The sequence below is a fragment of the Pungitius pungitius genome, chromosome 18, assembly GCF_949316345.1.
Source record: "Pungitius pungitius chromosome 18, fPunPun2.1, whole genome shotgun sequence".
NCBI lineage: Eukaryota > Metazoa > Chordata > Actinopteri > Perciformes > Gasterosteidae > Pungitius > Pungitius pungitius.
This window is the reverse complement of record NC_084917.1, coordinates 16,989,802-17,012,175: the sequence shown is the minus strand read 5'-3', so window position 1 is coordinate 17,012,175 and position 22,374 is coordinate 16,989,802.

Below are 22,374 nucleotides of genomic sequence, written 5' to 3'. Positions count from 1 at the left end.
TTTGCTTGATAGTAACAGTGAAAGTTAAAAGCATTCTTCATACAGTCCGTTTTAGCTGTTTTCTCATTCTGCAACAGCTTTGAAAGTAACAATAATGGTCAAAACGTTGTTGAGTGAATCAGGTTCTAAAACTAAACATCATCCTTCATACCATAATGATAGGGATGAAAAAAGGTAATTTGCTTGATAGTAACAGTGAAAGTTAAAGCATTCTTCATACAGTCCGTTTTAGCTGTTTTCTCCTTCTGCAAAAGCTTTGAAAGTAACAATAATGGTAAAAAACGTGGTTGAGTCATTCAGGTTCTAAAACTAAACATCATCCTTCATACTATAATGATAGGGATGAAAAAAGGTAATTTGCTTGATAGTAACAGTGAAAGTTAAAGCAATCTTGATACAGTCCGTTTTAGCTGTTTACTGCTTCTGCAACAGCTTTGAAAGTAACAATAATGGTCAAAACGTTGTTGAGTGAATCAGGTTCTAAAACTAAACATCATCCTTCATACCATAATGATAGGGATGAAAAAAGGTAATTTGCTTGATAGTAACAGTGAAAGTTAAAAGCATTCTTCATACAGTCCGTTTTAGCTGTTTTCTCATTCTGCAACAGCTTTGAAAGTAACAATAATGGTCAAAACGTTGTTGAGTGAATCAGGTTCTAAAACTAAACATCATCCTTCATACCATAATGATAGGGATGAAAAAAGGTAATTTGCTTGATAGTAACAGTGAAAGTTAAAGCATTCTTCATACAGTCCGTTTTAGCTGTTTTCTCCTTCTGCAAAAGCTTTGAAAGTAACAATAATGGTAAAAAACGTGGTTGAGTCATTCAGGTTCTAAAACTAAACATCATCCTTCATACTATAATGATAGGGATGAAAAAAGGTAATTTGCTTGATAGTAACAGTGAAAGTTAAAGCAATCTTGATACAGTCTGTTTTAGCTGTTTACTGCTTCTGCAACAGCTTTGAAAGTAACAATAATGGTCAAAATGTGCTTGAGTGAATCAGGTTCTAGAACTAAACATCATCTTCACACCATAGTGATACGGATGAAAAAAGGTCATTTGCTTGATAGTAACAGTGAAAGTTAAAGCATTCTTGATACAGTCCGTTTTAGCTGTTTACTGCTTCTGCAACAGCTTTGAAAGTAACAATAATGGTCAAAACGTTGTTGAGTGAATCAGGTTCTAAAACTAAACATCATCCTTCATACCATAATGATAGGGATGAAAAAAGGTAATTTGCTTGATAGTAACAGTGAAAGTTAAAAGCATTCTTCATACAGTCCGTTTTAGCTGTTTTCTCATTCTGCAACAGCTTTGAAAGTAACAATAATGGTCAAAACGTTGTTGAGTGAATCAGGTTCTAAAACTAAACATCATCCTTCATACCATAATGATAGGGATGAAAAAAGGTAATTTGCTTGATAGTAACAGTGAAAGTTAAAGCATTCTTCATACAGTCCGTTTTAGCTGTTTTCTCCTTCTGCAAAAGCTTTGAAAGTAACAATAATGGTAAAAAACGTGGTTGAGTCATTCAGGTTCTAAAACTAAACATCATCCTTTATTCTATAATGATAGGGATGAAAAAAGGTAATTTGCTTGATAGAAACAGTGTAAGGTAAAGCATTCTTCATACAGTCCGTTTTAGCTGTTTTCTCCATCTGCAAAAGCTTTGAAAGTAACAATAATGGTCAAAACGTGGTTGAGTGAATCAGGTTCTAAAACTAAACATCATCCTTCATACCATAATGATAGGGATGAAAAAAGGTCATTTGCTTGATAGTAACAGTGAAAGTTAAAACATTCTTCATACAGTCCGTTTTAGCTGTTTTCTCATTCTGCAACAGCTTTGAAAGTAACAATAATGGTAAAAAACGTGGTTGAGTCATTCAGGTTCTAAAACTAAACATCATCCTTCATACTATAATGATAGGGATGAAAAAAGGTAATTTGCTTGATAGTAACAGTGAAAGTTAAAGCAATCTTGATACAGTCTGTTTTAGCTGTTTACTGCTTCTGCAACAGCTTTGAAAGTAACAATAATGGTCAAAATGTGCTTGAGTGAATCAGGTTCTAGAACTAAACATCATCCTTCACACCATAGTGATACGGATGAAAAAAGGTCATTTGCTTGATAGTAACAGTGAAAGTTAAAGCATTCTTGATACAGTCCGTTTTAGCTGTTTACTGCTTCTGCAACAGCTTTGAAAGTAACAATAATGGTCAAAACGTTGTTGAGTGAATCAGGTTCTAAAACTAAACATCATCCTTCATACCATAATGATAGGGATGAAAAAAGGTAATTTGCTTGATAGTAACAGTGAAAGTTAAAGCATTCTTCATACAGTCCGTTTTAGCTGTTTTCTCCTTCTGCAAAAGCTTTGAAAGTAACAATAATGGTAAAAAACGTGGTTGAGTCATTCAGGTTCTAAAACTAAACATCATCCTTCATACTATAATGATAGGGATGAAAAAAGGTAATTTGCTTGATAGTAACAGTGAAAGTTAAAGCATTCTTCATACAGTCCGTTTTAGCTGTTTTCTCCTTCTGCAAAAGCTTTGAAAGTAACAATAATGGTCAAAACGTGGTTGAGTCATTCAGGTTCTAAAACTAAACATCATCCTTCATACTATAATGATAGGGATGAAAAAAGGTAATTTGCTTGATAGTAACAGTGAAAGTTAAAGCATTCTTCATACAGTCCGTTTTAGCTGTTTTCTCCTTCTGCAAAAGCTTTGAAAGTAACAATAATGGTAAAAAACGTGGTTGAGTCATTCAGGTTCTAAAACTAAACATCATCCTTCATACTATAATGATAGGGATGAAAAAAGGTAATTTGCTTGATAGTAACAGTGAAAGTTAAAGCAATCTTGATACAGTCTGTTTTAGCTGTTTACTGCTTCTGCAACAGCTTTGAAAGTAACAATAATGGTCAAAATGTGCTTGAGTGAATCAGGTTCTAGAACTAAACATCATCTTCACACCATAGTGATACGGATGGAAAAAAGGTCATTTGCTTGATAGTAACAGTGAAAGTTAAAGCATTCTTGATACAGTCCGTTTTAGCTGTTTACTGCTTCTGCAACAGCTTTGAAAGTAACAATAATGGTCAAAACGTTGTTGAGTGAATCAGGTTCTAAAACTAAACATCATCCTTCATACCATAATGATAGGGATGAAAAAAGGTAATTTGCTTGATAGTAACAGTGAAAGTTAAAAGCATTCTTCATACAGTCCGTTTTAGCTGTTTTCTCATTCTGCAACAGCTTTGAAAGTAACAATAATGGTCAAAACGTTGTTGAGTGAATCAGGTTCTAAAACTAAACATCATCCTTCATACCATAATGATAGGGATGAAAAAAGGTAATTTGCTTGATAGTAACAGTGAAAGTTAAAGCATTCTTCATACAGTCCGTTTTAGCTGTTTTCTCCTTCTGCAAAAGCTTTGAAAGTAACAATAATGGTAAAAAACGTGGTTGAGTCATTCAGGTTCTAAAACTAAACATCATCCTTTATACTATAATGATAGGGATGAAAAAAGGTAATTTGCTTGATAGAAACAGTGTAAGGTAAAGCATTCTTCATACAGTCCGTTTTAGCTGTTTTCTCCATCTGCAAAAGCTTTGAAAGTAACAATAATGGTCAAAACGTGGTTGAGTGAATCAGGTTCTAAAACTAAACATCATCCTTCATACCATAATGATAGGGATGAAAAAAGGTCATTTGCTTGATAGTAACAGTGAAAGTTAAAACATTCTTCATACAGTCCGTTTTAGCTGTTTTCTCATTCTGCAACAGCTTTGAAAGTAACAATAATGGTAAAAAACGTGGTTTAGTCATTCAGGTTCTAAAACTAAACATCATCCTTCATACTATAATGATAGGGATGAAAAAAGGTAATTTGCTTGATAGTAACAGTGAAAGTTAAAGCAATCTTGATACAGTCTGTTTTAGCTGTTTACTGCTTCTGCAACAGCTTTGAAAGTAACAATAATGGTCAAAATGTGCTTGAGTGAATCAGGTTCTAGAACTAAACATCATCCTTCACACCATAGTGATACGGATGAAAAAAGGTCATTTGCTTGATAGTAACAGTGAAAGTTAAAGCATTCTTGATACAGTCCGTTTTAGCTGTTTACTGCTTCTGCAACAGCTTTGAAAGTAACAATAATGGTCAAAACGTTGTTGAGTGAATCAGGTTCTAAAACTAAACATCATCCTTCATACCATAATGATAGGGATGAAAAAAGGTAATTTGCTTGATAGTAACAGTGAAAGTTAAAGCATTCTTCATACAGTCCGTTTTAGCTGTTTTCTCCTTCTGCAAAAGCTTTGAAAGTAACAATAATGGTAAAAAACGTGGTTGAGTCATTCAGGTTCTAAAACTAAACATCATCCTTCATACTATAATGATAGGGATGAAAAAAGGTAATTTGCTTGATAGTAACAGTGAAAGTTAAAGCATTCTTCATACAGTCCGTTTTAGCTGTTTTCTCCTTCTGCAAAAGCTTTGAAAGTAACAATAATGGTCAAAACGTGGTTGAGTGAATCAGGTTCTAAAACTAAACATCATCCTTCATACCATAATGATAGGGATGAAAAAAGGTCATTTGCTTGATAGTAACAGTGAAAGTTAAAACATTCTTCATACAGTCCGTTTTAGCTGTTTTCTCATTCTGCAACAGCTTTGAAAGTAACAATAATGGTCAAAATGTGGTTGAGTGAATCAGGTTTTAAAACTAAACATCATCCTTCACACCATAGTGATACGGATGAAAAAAGGTCATTTGCTTGATAGAAACAGTGTAAGGTAAATCATTCTTCATACAGTCCGTTTTAGCTGTTTACTCTTCTGCAAAGGCTTTGAAAGTAACAATAATGGTCAAAACGTTGTTGAGTGAATCAGGTTCTAAAACTAAACCTAATCCATCATACGATGATGAAAATGGTGAAAAGGTCATTTGCCTTATAGAAACAGTGTAAGCTAAAGGATTCTTTATACAGTCCGTTTTAGCTGTTTTCTCATTCTGCAAAAGCTTTGAAAGTAACAATAATGGTCAAAACGTAGTAGAGTAAATCAGGTTCTAAAACTAAACATCATCCTTCATACCATAATGATAGGGATGAAAAAAGGTCATTTGCTTGATAGTAACAGTGAAAGTTAAAGCATTCTTCATACAGTCCGATTTAGCTGTTTTCTCCTTCTGCAAAAGCTTTGAAGTAACAATAATGGTAAAAAACGTGGTTGAGTCATTCAGGTTCTAAAACTAAACATCATCCTTCATACCATAATGATAGGGATGAAAAAAGGTCATTTGCTTGATAGTAACAGTGAAAGTTAAAACATTCTTCATACAGTCCGTTTTAGCTGTTTTCTCATTCTGCAACAGCTTTGAAAGTAACAATAATGGTCAAAATGTGCTTGAGTGAATCAGGTTTTAAAACTAAACATCATCCTTCACACCATAGTGATACGGATGAAAAAAGGTCATTTGCTTGATAGAAACAGTGTAAGGTAAATCATTCTTCATACAGTCCGTTTTAGCTGTTTACTCTTCTGCAAAGGCTTTGAAAGTAACAATAATGGTCAAAACGTTGTTGAGTGAATCAGGTTCTAAAACTAAACCTAATCCATCATACGATGATGAAAATGGTGAAAAGGTCATTTGCCTTATAGAAACAGTGTAAGCTAAAGGATTCTTTATACAGTCCGTTTTAGCTGTTTTCTCATTCTGCAAAAGCTTTGAAAGTAACAATAATGGTCAAAACGTAGTAGAGTAAATCAGGTTCTAAAACTAAACATCATCCTTCATACCATAATGATAGGGATGAAAAAAGGTCATTTGCTTGATAGTAACAGTGAAAGTTAAAGCATTCTTCATACAGTCCGTTTTAGCTGTTTTCTCCTTCTGCAAAAGCTTTGAAGTAACAATAATGGTAAAAAACGTGGTTGAGTCATTCAGGTTCTAAAACTAAACATCATCCTTCATACTATAATGATAGGGATGAAAAAAGGTAATTTGCTTGATAGTAACAGTGAAAGTTAAAGCAATCTTGATACAGTCTGTTTTAGCTGTTTACTGCTTCTGCAACAGCTTTGAAAGTAACAATAATGGTCAAAATGTGCTTGAGTGAATCAGGTTCTAGAACTAAACATCATCCTTCACACCATAGTGATACGGATGAAAAAAGGTCATTTGCTTGATAGTAACAGTGAAAGTTAAAGCATTCTTCATACAGTCTGTTTTAGCTGTTTTCTCCTTCTGCAAAAGCTTTGAAAGTAACAATAACGGTAAAAAACGTGGTTGAGTGAATCAGGTTCTAAAACTAAACATCATCCTTCATACCATAATGATAGGGATGAAAAAAGGTAATTTGCTTGATAGTAACAGTGAAAGTTAAAGCATTCTTCATACAGTCTGTTTTAGCTGTTTTCTCCTTCTGCAAAAGCTTTGAAAGTAACAATAATGGTAAAAAACGTGGTTGAGTCATTCAGGTTCTAAAACTAAACATCATCCTTCATACTATAATGATAGGGATGAAAAAAGGTAATTTGCTTGATAGTAACAGTGAAAGTTAAAGCAATCTTGATACAGTCTGTTTTAGCTGTTTACTGCTTCTGCAACAGCTTTGAAAGTAACAATAATGGTCAAAATGTGCTTGAGTGAATCAGGTTCTAGAACTAAACATCATCCTTCACACCATAGTGATACGGATGAAAAAAGGTCATTTGCTTGATAGTAACAGTGAAAGTTAAAGCATTCTTGATACAGTCCGTTTTAGCTGTTTACTGCTTCTGCAACAGCTTTGAAAGTAACAATAATGGTCAAAACGTTGTTGAGTGAATCAGGTTCTAAAACTAAACATCATCCTTCATACCATAATGATAGGGATGAAAAAAGGTAATTTGCTTGATAGTAACAGTGAAAGTTAAAGCATTCTTCATACAGTCCGTTTTAGCTGTTTTCTCCTTCTGCAAAAGCTTTGAAAGTAACAATAATGGTAAAAAACGTGGTTGAGTCATTCAGGTTCTAAAACTAAACATCATCCTTCATACTATAATGATAGGGATGAAAAAAGGTAATTTGCTTGATAGTAACAGTGAAAGTTAAAGCATTCTTCATACAGTCCGTTTTAGCTGTTTTCTCCTTCTGCAAAAGCTTTGAAAGTAACAATAATGGTAAAAAACGTGGTTGAGTCATTCAGGTTCTAAAACTAAACGTCATCCTTCATACTATAATGATAGGGATGAAAAAAGGTAATTTGCTTGATAGAAACAGTGTAAGGTAAAGCATTCTTCATGCAGTCCGTTTTAGCTGTTTTCTCCATCTGCAAAAGCTTTGAAAGTAACAATAATGGTCAAAACGTGGTTGAGTGAATCAGGTTCTAAAACTAAACATCATCCTTCACACCATAGTGATACGGATGAAAAAAGGTCATTTGCTTGATAGAAACAGTGTAAGGTAAATCATTCTTCATACAGTCCGTTTTAGCTGTTTACTCTTCTGCAAAGGCTTTGAAAGTAACAATAATGGTCAAAACGTTGTTGAGTGAATCAGGTTCTAAAACTAAACCTAATCCATCATACGATGATGAAAATGGTGAAAAGGTCATTTGCCTTATAGAAACAGTGTAAGCTAAAGGATTCTTTATACAGTCCGTTTTAGCTGTTTTCTCATTCTGCAAAAGCTTTGAAAGTAACAATAATGGTCAAAACGTAGTAGAGTAAATCAGGTTCTAAAACTAAACATCATCCTTCATACCATAATGATAGGGATGAAAAAAGGTCATTTGCTTGATAGTAACAGTGAAAGTTAAAGCATTCTTCATACAGTCCGTTTTAGCTGTTTTCTCCTTCTGCAAAAGCTTTGAAGTAACAATAATGGTAAAAAACGTGGTTGAGTCATTCAGGTTCTAAAACTAAACATCATCCTTCATACTATAATGATAGGGATGAAAAAAGGTAATTTGCTTGATAGTAACAGTGAAAGTTAAAGCAATCTTGATACAGTCTGTTTTAGCTGTTTACTGCTTCTGCAACAGCTTTGAAAGTAACAATAATGGTCAAAATGTGCTTGAGTGAATCAGGTTCTAGAACTAAACATCATCCTTCACACCATAGTGATACGGATGAAAAAAGGTCATTTGCTTGATAGTAACAGTGAAAGTTAAAGCATTCTTCATACAGTCTGTTTTAGCTGTTTTCTCCTTCTGCAAAAGCTTTGAAAGTAACAATAACGGTAAAAAACGTGGTTGAGTGAATCAGGTTCTAAAACTAAACATCATCCTTCATACCATAATGATAGGGATGAAAAAAGGTAATTTGCTTGATAGTAACAGTGAAAGTTAAAGCATTCTTCATACAGTCTGTTTTAGCTGTTTTCTCCTTCTGCAAAAGCTTTGAAAGTAACAATAATGGTAAAAAACGTGGTTGAGTCATTCAGGTTCTAAAACTAAACATCATCCTTCATACTATAATGATAGGGATGAAAAAAGGTAATTTGCTTGATAGTAACAGTGAAAGTTAAAGCAATCTTGATACAGTCTGTTTTAGCTGTTTACTGCTTCTGCAACAGCTTTGAAAGTAACAATAATGGTCAAAATGTGCTTGAGTGAATCAGGTTCTAGAACTAAACATCATCCTCCACACCATAGTGATACGGATGAAAAAAGGTCATTTGCTTGATAGTAACAGTGAAAGTTAAAGCATTCTTGATACAGTCCGTTTTAGCTGTTTACTGCTTCTGCAACAGCTTTGAAAGTAACAATAATGGTCAAAACGTTGTTGAGTGAATCAGGTTCTAAAACTAAACATCATCCTTCATACCATAATGATAGGGATGAAAAAAGGTAATTTGCTTGATAGTAACAGTGAAAGTTAAAGCATTCTTCATACAGTCCGTTTTAGCTGTTTTCTCCTTCTGCAAAAGCTTTGAAAGTAACAATAATGGTAAAAAACGTGGTTGAGTCATTCAGGTTCTAAAACTAAACATCATCCTTCATACTATAATGATAGGGATGAAAAAAGGTAATTTGCTTGATAGTAACAGTGAAAGTTAAAGCATTCTTCATACAGTCCGTTTTAGCTGTTTTCTCCTTCTGCAAAAGCTTTGAAAGTAACAATAATGGTAAAAAACGTGGTTGAGTCATTCAGGTTCTAAAACTAAACGTCATCCTTCATACTATAATGATAGGGATGAAAAAAGGTAATTTGCTTGATAGAAACAGTGTAAGGTAAAGCATTCTTCATGCAGTCCGTTTTAGCTGTTTTCTCCATCTGCAAAAGCTTTGAAAGTAACAATAATGGTCAAAACGTGGTTGAGTGAATCAGGTTCTAAAACTAAACATCATCCTTCATACCATAATGATAGGGATGAAAAAAGGTAATTTGCTTGATAGTAACAGTGAAAGTTAAAGCATTCTTCATACAGTCCGTTTTAGCTGTTTTCTCCTTCTGCAAAAGCTTTGAAAGTAACAATAATGGTAAAAAACGTGGTTGAGTCATTCAGGTTCTAAAACTAAACATCATCCTTCATACTATAATGATAGGGATGAAAAAAGGTAATTTGCTTGATAGTAACAGTGAAAGTTAAAGCAATCTTGATACAGTCCGTTTTAGCTGTTTACTGCTTCTGCAACAGCTTTGAAAGTAACAATAATGGTCAAAACGTTGTTGAGTGAATCAGGTTCTAAAACTAAACATCATCCTTCATACCATAATGATAGGGATGAAAAAAGGTAATTTGCTTGATAGTAACAGTGAAAGTTAAAAGCATTCTTCATACAGTCCGTTTTAGCTGTTTTCTCATTCTGCAACAGCTTTGAAAGTAACAATAATGGTCAAAACGTTGTTGAGTGAATCAGGTTCTAAAACTAAACATCATCCTTCATACCATAATGATAGGGATGAAAAAAGGTAATTTGCTTGATAGTAACAGTGAAAGTTAAAGCATTCTTCATACAGTCCGTTTTAGCTGTTTTCTCCTTCTGCAAAAGCTTTGAAAGTAACAATAATGGTAAAAAACGTGGTTGAGTCATTCAGGTTCTAAAACTAAACATCATCCTTCATACTATAATGATAGGGATGAAAAAAGGTAATTTGCTTGATAGAAACAGTGTAAGGTAAAGCATTCTTCATACAGTCCGTTTTAGCAGTTTTCTCCATCTGCAAAAGCTTTGAAAGTAACAATAATGGTCAAAACGTGGTTGAGTGAATCAGGTTCTAAAACTAAACATCATCCTTCATACCATAATGATAGGGATGAAAAAAGGTAATTTGCTTGATAGTAACAGTGAAAGTTAAAGCATTCTTCATACAGTCCGTTTTAGCTGTTTTCTCCTTCTGCAAAAGCTTTGAAAGTAACAATAATGGTCAAAACGTTGTTGAGTGAATCAGGTTCTAAAACTAAACATCATCCTTCATACCATAATGATAGGGATGAAAAAAGGTCATTTGCTTGATAGTAACAGTGAAAGTTAAAACATTCTTCATACAGTCCGTTTTAGCTGTTTTCTCATTCTGCAACAGCTTTGAAAGTAACAATAATGGTCAAAATGTGGTTGAGTGAATCAGGTTTTAAAACTAAACATCATCCTTCACACCATAGTGATACGGATGAAAAAAGGTCATTTGCTTGATAGTAACAGTGAAAGTTAAAGCATTCTTCATACAGTCCGTTTTAGCTGTTTTCTCCTTCTGCAAAAGCTTTGAAAGTAACAATAATGGTAAAAAACGTGGTTGAGTCATTCAGGTTCTAAAACTAAACATCATCCTTCATACTATAATGATAGGGATGAAAAAAGGTAATTTGCTTGATAGTAACAGTGAAAGTTAAAGCAATCTTGATACAGTCCGTTTTAGCTGTTTACTGCTTCTGCAACAGCTTTGAAAGTAACAATAATGGTCAAAACGTTGTTGAGTGAATCAGGTTCTAAAACTAAACATCATCCTTCATACCATAATGATAGGGATGAAAAAAGGTAATTTGCTTGATAGTAACAGTGAAAGTTAAAAGCATTCTTCATACAGTCCGTTTTAGCTGTTTTCTCATTCTGCAACAGCTTTGAAAGTAACAATAATGGTCAAAACGTTGTTGAGTGAATCAGGTTCTAAAACTAAACATCATCCTTCATACCATAATGATAGGGATGAAAAAAGGTAATTTGCTTGATAGTAACAGTGAAAGTTAAAGCATTCTTCATACAGTCCGTTTTAGCTGTTTTCTCCTTCTGCAAAAGCTTTGAATTTAACAATAATGGTAAAAAACGTGGTTGAGTCATTCAGGTTCTAAAACTAAACATCATCCTTCATACTATAATGATAGGGATGAAAAAAGGTAATTTGCTTGATAGTAACAGTGAAAGTTAAAGCAATCTTGATACAGTCTGTTTTAGCTGTTTACTGCTTCTGCAACAGCTTTGAAAGTAACAATAATGGTCAAAATGTGCTTGAGTGAATCAGGTTCTAGAACTAAACATCATCCTTCACACCATAGTGATACGGATGAAAAAAGGTCATTTGCTTGATAGTAACAGTGAAAGTTAAAGCATTCTTGATACAGTCCGTTTTAGCTGTTTACTGCTTCTGCAACAGCTTTGAAAGTAACAATAATGGTCAAAACGTTGTTGAGTGAATCAGGTTCTAAAACTAAACATCATCCTTCATACCATAATGATAGGGATGAAAAAAGGTAATTTGCTTGATAGTAACAGTGAAAGTTAAAAGCATTCTTCATACAGTCCGTTTTAGCTGTTTTCTCATTCTGCAACAGCTTTGAAAGTAACAATAATGGTCAAAACGTTGTTGAGTGAATCAGGTTCTAAAACTAAACATCATCCTTCATACCATAATGATAGGGATGAAAAAAGGTAATTTGCTTGATAGTAACAGTGAAAGTTAAAGCATTCTTCATACAGTCCGTTTTAGCTGTTTTCTCCTTCTGCAAAAGCTTTGAAAGTAACAATAATGGTAAAAAACGTGGTTGAGTCATTCAGGTTCTAAAACTAAACATCATCCTTTATACTATAATGATAGGGATGAAAAAAGGTAATTTGCTTGATAGAAACAGTGTAAGGTAAAGCATTCTTCATACAGTCCGTTTTAGCTGTTTTCTCCATCTGCAAAAGCTTTGAAAGTAACAATAATGGTCAAAACGTGGTTGAGTGAATCAGGTTCTAAAACTAAACATCATCCTTCATACCATAATGATAGGGATGAAAAAAGGTCATTTGCTTGATAGTAACAGTGAAAGTTAAAACATTCTTCATACAGTCCGTTTTAGCTGTTTTCTCATTCTGCAACAGCTTTGAAAGTAACAATAATGGTAAAAAACGTGGTTGAGTCATTCAGGTTCTAAAACTAAACATCATCCTTCATACTATAATGATAGGGATGAAAAAAGGTAATTTGCTTGATAGTAACAGTGAAAGTTAAAGCAATCTTGATACAGTCCGTTTTAGCTGTTTACTGATTCTGCAACAGCTTTGAAAGTAACAATAATGGTCAAAACGTTGTTGAGTGAATCAGGTTCTAAAACTAAACATCATCCTTCATACCATAATGATAGGGATGAAAAAAGGTAATTTGCTTGATAGTAACAGTGAAAGTTAAAGCATTCTTCATACAGTCCGTTTTAGCTGTTTTCTCCTTCTGCAAAAGCTTTGAAAGTAACAATAATGGTAAAAAACGTGGTTGAGTCATTCAGGTTCTAAAACTAAACATCATCCTTCATACTATAATGATAGGGATGAAAAAAGGTAATTTGCTTGATAGTAACAGTGAAAGTTAAAGCAATCTTGATACAGTCTGTTTTAGCTGTTTACTGCTTCTGCAACAGCTTTGAAAGTAACAATAATGGTCAAAATGTGCTTGAGTGAATCAGGTTCTAGAACTAAACATCATCCTTCACACCATAGTGATACGGATGAAAAAAGGTCATTTGCTTGATAGTAACAGTGAAAGTTAAAGTATTCTTCATACAGTCTGTTTTAGCTGTTTTCTCCTTCTGCAAAAGCTTTGAAAGTAACAATAACGGTAAAAAACGTGGTTGAGTGAATCAGGTTCTAAAACTAAACATCATCCTTCATACCATAATGATAGGGATGAAAAAAGGTAATTTGCTTGATAGTAACAGTGAAAGTTAAAGCATTCTTCATACAGTCTGTTTTAGCTGTTTTCTCCTTCTGCAACAGCTTTGAAAGTAACAATAATGGTCAAAACGTTGTTGAGTGAATCAGGTTCTAAAACTAAACATCATCCTTCATACCATAATGATAGGGATGAAAAAAGGTAATTTGCTTGATGGTAACAGTGAAAGTTAAAGCATTCTTCATACAGTCCGTTTTAGCTGTTTTCTCCTTCTGCAAAAGCTTTGAAAGTAACAATAATGGTAAAAAACGTGGTTGAGTCATTCAGGTTCTAAAACTAAACATCATCCTTCATACTATAATGATAGGGATGAAAAAAGGTAATTTGCTTGATAGTAACAGTGAAAGTTAAAGCAATCTTGATACAGTCCGTTTTAGCTGTTTACTGCTTCTGCAACAGCTTTGAAAGTAACAATAATGGTCAAAACGTTGTTGAGTGAATCAGGTTCTAAAACTAAACATCATCCTTCATACCATAATGATAGGGATGAAAAAAGGTAATTTGCTTGATAGTAACAGTGAAAGTTAAAAGCATTCTTCATACAGTCCGTTTTAGCTGTTTTCTCATTCTGCAACAGCTTTGAAAGTAACAATAATGGTCAAAACGTTGTTGAGTGAATCAGGTTCTAAAACTAAACATCATCCTTCATACCATAATGATAGGGATGAAAAAAGGTAATTTGCTTGATAGTAACAGTGAAAGTTAAAGCATTCTTCATACAGTCCGTTTTAGCTGTTTTCTCCTTCTGCAAAAGCTTTGAAAGTAACAATAATGGTAAAAAACGTGGTTGAGTGAATCAGGTTTTAAAACTAAACATCATCCTTCACACCATAGTGATACGGATGAAAAAAGGTCATTTGCTTGATAGAAACAGTGTAAGGTAAATCATTCTTCATACAGTCCGTTTTAGCTGTTTACTCTTCTGCAAAGGCTTTGAAAGTAACAATAATGGTCAAAACGTTGTTGAGTGAATCAGGTTCTAAAACTAAACCTAATCCATCATACGATGATGAAAATGGTGAAAAGGTCATTTGCCTTATAGAAACAGTGTAAGCTAAAGGATTCTTTATACAGTCCGTTTTAGCTGTTTTCTCATTCTGCAAAAGCTTTGAAAGTAACAATAATGGTCAAAACGTAGTAGAGTAAATCAGGTTCTAAAACTAAACATCATCCTTCATACCATAATGATAGGGATGAAAAAAGGTCATTTGCTTGATAGTAACAGTGAAAGTTAAAGCATTCTTCATACAGTCCGTTTTAGCTGTTTTCTCCTTCTGCAAAAGCTTTGAAGTAACAATAATGGTAAAAAACGTGGTTGAGTCATTCAGGTTCTAAAACTAAACATCATCCTTCATACTATAATGATAGGGATGAAAAAAGGTAATTTGCTTGATAGTAACAGTGAAAGTTAAAGCAATCTTGATACAGTCTGTTTTAGCTGTTTACTGCTTCTGCAACAGCTTTGAAAGTAACAATAATGGTCAAAATGTGCTTGAGTGAATCAGGTTCTAGAACTAAACATCATCCTTCACACCATAGTGATACGGATGAAAAAAGGTCATTTGCTTGATAGTAACAGTGAAAGTTAAAGCATTCTTCATACAGTCTGTTTTAGCTGTTTTCTCCTTCTGCAAAAGCTTTGAAAGTAACAATAACGGTAAAAAACGTGGTTGAGTGAATCAGGTTCTAAAACTAAACATCATCCTTCATACCATAATGATAGGGATGAAAAAAGGTAATTTGCTTGATAGTAACAGTGAAAGTTAAAGCATTCTTCATACAGTCTGTTTTAGCTGTTTTCTCCTTCTGCAAAAGCTTTGAAAGTAACAATAATGGTAAAAAACGTGGTTGAGTCATTCAGGTTCTAAAACTAAACATCATCCTTCATACTATAATGATAGGGATGAAAAAAGGTAATTTGCTTGATAGTAACAGTGAAAGTTAAAGCAATCTTGATACAGTCTGTTTTAGCTGTTTACTGCTTCTGCAACAGCTTTGAAAGTAACAATAATGGTCAAAATGTGCTTGAGTGAATCAGGTTCTAGAACTAAACATCATCCTTCACACCATAGTGATACGGATGAAAAAAGGTCATTTGCTTGATAGTAACAGTGAAAGTTAAAGCATTCTTGATACAGTCCGTTTTAGCTGTTTACTGCTTCTGCAACAGCTTTGAAAGTAACAATAATGGTCAAAACGTTGTTGAGTGAATCAGGTTCTAAAACTAAACATCATCCTTCATACCATAATGATAGGGATGAAAAAAGGTAATTTGCTTGATAGTAACAGTGAAAGTTAAAGCATTCTTCATACAGTCCGTTTTAGCTGTTTTCTCCTTCTGCAAAAGCTTTGAAAGTAACAATAATGGTAAAAAACGTGGTTGAGTCATTCAGGTTCTAAAACTAAACATCATCCTTCATACTATAATGATAGGGATGAAAAAAGGTAATTTGCTTGATAGTAACAGTGAAAGTTAAAGCATTCTTCATACAGTCCGTTTTAGCTGTTTTCTCCTTCTGCAAAAGCTTTGAAAGTAACAATAATGGTAAAAAACGTGGTTGAGTCATTCAGGTTCTAAAACTAAACGTCATCCTTCATACTATAATGATAGGGATGAAAAAAGGTAATTTGCTTGATAGAAACAGTGTAAGGTAAAGCATTCTTCATGCAGTCCGTTTTAGCTGTTTTCTCCATCTGCAAAAGCTTTGAAAGTAACAATAATGGTCAAAACGTGGTTGAGTGAATCAGGTTCTAAAACTAAACATCATCCTTCATACCATAATGATAGGGATGAAAAAAGGTAATTTGCTTGATAGTAACAGTGAAAGTTAAAGCATTCTTCATACAGTCCGTTTTAGCTGTTTTCTCCTTCTGCAAAAGCTTTGAAAGTAACAATAATGGTAAAAAACGTGGTTGAGTCATTCAGGTTCTAAAACTAAACATCATCCTTCATACTATAATGATAGGGATGAAAAAAGGTAATTTGCTTGATAGTAACAGTGAAAGTTAAAGCAATCTTGATACAGTCCGTTTTAGCTGTTTACTGCTTCTGCAACAGCTTTGAAAGTAACAATAATGGTCAAAACGTTGTTGAGTGAATCAGGTTCTAAAACTAAACATCATCCTTCATACCATAATGATAGGGATGAAAAAAGGTAATTTGCTTGATAGTAACAGTGAAAGTTAAAAGCATTCTTCATACAGTCCGTTTTAGCTGTTTTCTCATTCTGCAACAGCTTTGAAAGTAACAATAATGGTCAAAACGTTGTTGAGTGAATCAGGTTCTAAAACTAAACATCATCCTTCATACCATAATGATAGGGATGAAAAAAGGTAATTTGCTTGATAGTAACAGTGAAAGTTAAAGCATTCTTCATACAGTCCGTTTTAGCTGTTTTCTCCTTCTGCAAAAGCTTTGAAAGTAACAATAATGGTAAAAAACGTGGTTGAGTCATTCAGGTTCTAAAACTAAACATCATCCTTCATACTATAATGATAGGGATGAAAAAAGGTAATTTGCTTGATAGAAACAGTGTAAGGTAAAGCATTCTTCATACAGTCCGTTTTAGCAGTTTTCTCCATCTGCAAAAGCTTTGAAAGTAACAATAATGGTCAAAACGTGGTTGAGTGAATCAGGTTCTAAAACTAAACATCATCCTTCATACCATAATGATAGGGATGAAAAAAGGTAATTTGCTTGATAGTAACAGTGAAAGTTAAAGCATTCTTCATACAGTCCGTTTTAGCTGTTTTCTCCTTCTGCAAAAGCTTTGAAAGTAACAATAATGGTCAAAACGTTGTTGAGTGAATCAGGTTCTAAAACTAAACATCATCCTTCATACCATAATGATAGGGATGAAAAAAGGTCATTTGCTTGATAGTAACAGTGAAAGTTAAAACATTCTTCATACAGTCCGTTTTAGCTGTTTTCTCATTCTGCAACAGCTTTGAAAGTAACAATAATGGTCAAAATGTGGTTGAGTGAATCAGGTTTTAAAACTAAACATCATCCTTCACACCATAGTGATACGGATGAAAAAAGGTCATTTGCTTGATAGTAACAGTGAAAGTTAAAGCATTCTTCATACAGTCCGTTTTAGCTGTTTTCTCCTTCTGCAAAAGCTTTGAAAGTAACAATAATGGTAAAAAACGTGGTTGAGTCATTCAGGTTCTAAAACTAAACATCATCCTTCATACTATAATGATAGGGATGAAAAAAGGTAATTTGCTTGATAGTAACAGTGAAAGTTAAAGCAATCTTGATACAGTCCGTTTTAGCTGTTTACTGCTTCTGCAACAGCTTTGAAAGTAACAATAATGGTCAAAACGTTGTTGAGTGAATCAGGTTCTAAAACTAAACATCATCCTTCATACCATAATGATAGGGATGAAAAAAGGTAATTTGCTTGATAGTAACAGTGAAAGTTAAAAGCATTCTTCATACAGTCCGTTTTAGCTGTTTTCTCATTCTGCAACAGCTTTGAAAGTAACAATAATGGTCAAAACGTTGTTGAGTGAATCAGGTTCTAAAACTAAACATCATCCTTCATACCATAATGATAGGGATGAAAAAAGGTAATTTGCTTGATAGTAACAGTGAAAGTTAAAGCATTCTTCATACAGTCCGTTTTAGCTGTTTTCTCCTTCTGCAAAAGCTTTGAATTTAACAATAATGGTAAAAAACGTGGTTGAGTCATTCAGGTTCTAAAACTAAACATCATCCTTCATACTATAATGATAGGGATGAAAAAAGGTAATTTGCTTGATAGTAACAGTGAAAGTTAAAGCAATCTTGATACAGTCTGTTTTAGCTGTTTACTGCTTCTGCAACAGCTTTGAAAGTAACAATAATGGTCAAAATGTGCTTGAGTGAATCAGGTTCTAGAACTAAACATCATCCTTCACACCATAGTGATACGGATGAAAAAAGGTCATTTGCTTGATAGTAACAGTGAAAGTTAAAGCATTCTTGATACAGTCCGTTTTAGCTGTTTACTGCTTCTGCAACAGCTTTGAAAGTAACAATAATGGTCAAAACGTTGTTGAGTGAATCAGGTTCTAAAACTAAACATCATCCTTCATACCATAATGATAGGGATGAAAAAAGGTAATTTGCTTGATAGTAACAGTGAAAGTTAAAAGCATTCTTCATACAGTCCGTTTTAGCTGTTTTCTCATTCTGCAACAGCTTTGAAAGTAACAATAATGGTCAAAACGTTGTTGAGTGAATCAGGTTCTAAAACTAAACATCATCCTTCATACCATAATGATAGGGATGAAAAAAGGTAATTTGCTTGATAGTAACAGTGAAAGTTAAAGCATTCTTCATACAGTCCGTTTTAGCTGTTTTCTCCTTCTGCAAAAGCTTTGAAAGTAACAATAATGGTAAAAAACGTGGTTGAGTCATTCAGGTTCTAAAACTAAACATCATCCTTTATACTATAATGATAGGGATGAAAAAAGGTAATTTGCTTGATAGAAACAGTGTAAGGTAAAGCATTCTTCATACAGTCCGTTTTAGCTGTTTTCTCCATCTGCAAAAGCTTTGAAAGTAACAATAATGGTCAAAACGTGGTTGAGTGAATCAGGTTCTAAAACTAAACATCATCCTTCATACCATAATGATAGGGATGAAAAAAGGTCATTTGCTTGATAGTAACAGTGAAAGTTAAAACATTCTTCATACAGTCCGTTTTAGCTGTTTTCTCATTCTGCAACAGCTTTGAAAGTAACAATAATGGTAAAAAACGTGGTTGAGTCATTCAGGTTCTAAAACTAAACATCATCCTTCATACTATAATGATAGGGATGAAAAAAGGTAATTTGCTTGATAGTAACAGTGAAAGTTAAAGCAATCTTGATACAGTCCGTTTTAGCTGTTTACTGATTCTGCAACAGCTTTGAAAGTAACAATAATGGTCAAAACGTTGTTGAGTGAATCAGGTTCTAAAACTAAACATCATCCTTCATACCATAATGATAGGGATGAAAAAAGGTAATTTGCTTGATAGTAACAGTGAAAGTTAAAGCATTCTTCATACAGTCCGTTTTAGCTGTTTTCTCCTTCTGCAAAAGCTTTGAAAGTAACAATAATGGTAAAAAACGTGGTTGAGTCATTCAGGTTCTAAAACTAAACATCATCCTTCATACTATAATGATAGGGATGAAAAAAGGTAATTTGCTTGATAGTAACAGTGAAAGTTAAAGCAATCTTGATACAGTCTGTTTTAGCTGTTTACTGCTTCTGCAACAGCTTTGAAAGTAACAATAATGGTCAAAATGTGCTTGAGTGAATCAGGTTCTAGAACTAAACATCATCCTTCACACCATAGTGATACGGATGAAAAAAGGTCATTTGCTTGATAGTAACAGTGAAAGTTAAAGTATTCTTCATACAGTCTGTTTTAGCTGTTTTCTCCTTCTGCAAAAGCTTTGAAAGTAACAATAACGGTAAAAAACGTGGTTGAGTGAATCAGGTTCTAAAACTAAACATCATCCTTCATACCATAATGATAGGGATGAAAAAAGGTAATTTGCTTGATAGTAACAGTGAAAGTTAAAGCATTCTTCATACAGTCTGTTTTAGCTGTTTTCTCCTTCTGCAACAGCTTTGAAAGTAACAATAATGGTCAAAACGTTGTTGAGTGAATCAGGTTCTAAAACTAAACATCATCCTTCATACCATAATGATAGGGATGAAAAAAGGTAATTTGCTTGATGGTAACAGTGAAAGTTAAAGCATTCTTCATACAGTCCGTTTTAGCTGTTTTCTCCTTCTGCAAAAGCTTTGAAAGTAACAATAATGGTAAAAAACGTGGTTGAGTCATTCAGGTTCTAAAACTAAACATCATCCTTCATACTATAATGATAGGGATGAAAAAAGGTAATTTGCTTGATAGTAACAGTGAAAGTTAAAGCAATCTTGATACAGTCCGTTTTAGCTGTTTACTGCTTCTGCAACAGCTTTGAAAGTAACAATAATGGTCAAAACGTTGTTGAGTGAATCAGGTTCTAAAACTAAACATCATCCTTCATACCATAATGATAGGGATGAAAAAAGGTAATTTGCTTGATAGTAACAGTGAAAGTTAAAAGCATTCTTCATACAGTCCGTTTTAGCTGTTTTCTCATTCTGCAACAGCTTTGAAAGTAACAATAATGGTCAAAACGTTGTTGAGTGAATCAGGTTCTAAAACTAAACATCATCCTTCATACCATAATGATAGGGATGAAAAAAGGTAATTTGCTTGATAGTAACAGTGAAAGTTAAAGCATTCTTCATACAGTCCGTTTTAGCTGTTTTCTCCTTCTGCAAAAGCTTTGAAAGTAACAATAATGGTAAAAAACGTGGTTGAGTCATTCAGGTTCTAAAACTAAACATCATCCTTCATACTATAATGATAGGGATGAAAAAAGGTAATTTGCTTGATAGTAACAGTGAAAGTTAAAGCAATCTTGATACAGTCTGTTTTAGCTGTTTACTGCTTCTGCAACAGCTTTGAAAGTAACAATAATGGTCAAAATGTGCTTGAGTGAATCAGGTTCTAGAACTAAACATCATCCTTCACACCATAGTGATACGGATGAAAAAAGGTCATTTGCTTGATAGTAACAGTGAAAGTTAAAGCATTCTTGATACAGTCCGTTTTAGCTGTTTACTGCTTCTGCAACAGCTTTGAAAGTAACAATAATGGTCAAAACGTTGTTGAGTGAATCAGGTTCTAAAACTAAACATCATCCTTCATACCATAATGATAGGGATGAAAAAAGGTAATTTGCTTGATAGTAACAGTGAAAGTTAAAAGCATTCTTCATACAGTCCGTTTTAGCTGTTTTCTCATTCTGCAACAGCTTTGAAAGTAACAATAATGGTGTTACGCCCCAGTCTAGGGGTGCCTAGGACGCAACATGAACAGGCCCCATCTTCCCCGTCTCCCAAGTAGCCACGAACAAATAGCTTTTACATTACAAACTTATTTATTTTCACAAACATAAATAAGGTGAAATACTAGTTTCCATAACGTGTTTAATATCTGGCAGCACAAAACGGCCTACCCCGTAGGAAGACCTAAACCAAAAATAAGTAACCTTGTCTAGAAAGAAAATAGCTGACCTGCCAACCAAAAAGAGAAAAGAATGACAAGAGAACCTTACCTACCTAACTATCACAAAAACAAGAGAAAACAAACTCGTTAGGAACATGTACCAACAACAGTTTCACAACAACCCCACAGGGTGGCCAGTTGGGACACGAGGAGGACGAGAACGACGTGCTGCTGCTGCTTTCCCCTCTCTCTCTCAAAGGACGCCATCTTGAGTCCTTTTATCTCCCAGGAGTCCCGCGGCAGCCAACCAGGGCCCGGCGAGGATCTTCGGCCAATCAGCACATGGCGGTGGCACACCCCGATCTACATAGGGAAAAATACAAACCAAGGAAAAAAACCCAAAAAGGAAATACACAGGGCACACTGCCATACACAAATGACCAGGGTCATAACACCCCCACACCCAAGAATTAAACCTTCCCCTAAAAGGTTTAATTCCTACAAAACAGAAACCCTAGACAATGCGTCTGCAATCACATTCTCTGTACCCTTCTTGTGATAAATCTGCAGATTAAAATCCTGCAGAAGGAGAGACCAGCGCATAAGCCGCTGGTTGGAATTTTTCATGTGTGCCAGGAATGTCAATGGGTTGTGATCTGTAAACACTGCGACCGGCTGTGCGCTAGACCCAAGGTAAACCTCGAAATATTGCAAGGCTAACAGTAGGGCAAGCGCTTCCTTCTCAATGGTGCTATAATTAAGCTGATGTTTATTAAATTTCTTTGAGAAGTACGATACGGAATGGTCGATGGACTGAGTGTCCTCCTGCAAGAGCACGGCACCGGCGCCACACGCGCTGGCGTCAACCTCTAGTTTGAAGGGTCGCGTAAAACAGGGTGCGGCGAGAACAGGTGCATTGCACATTAAAGCCTTGGCAGACTCGAAGGCAGCCTGACAAGCGGGGGACCAAATAAATGGTTTTAAAGGACTCACAAGTCCTGTGAGAGGAGCAACCACGTCCGAAAAGTTACGACAAAACCCACGATAATACCCACACATTCCAAGGAAACGGCGCAACGCTTTCTTGGACTGGGGGGCCGGGAAATCAATAATCGCCTGCACTTTTTCAGCCAACGGACGCACCTGCCCCTGACCTACCTGTTTACCCAAATAGGTG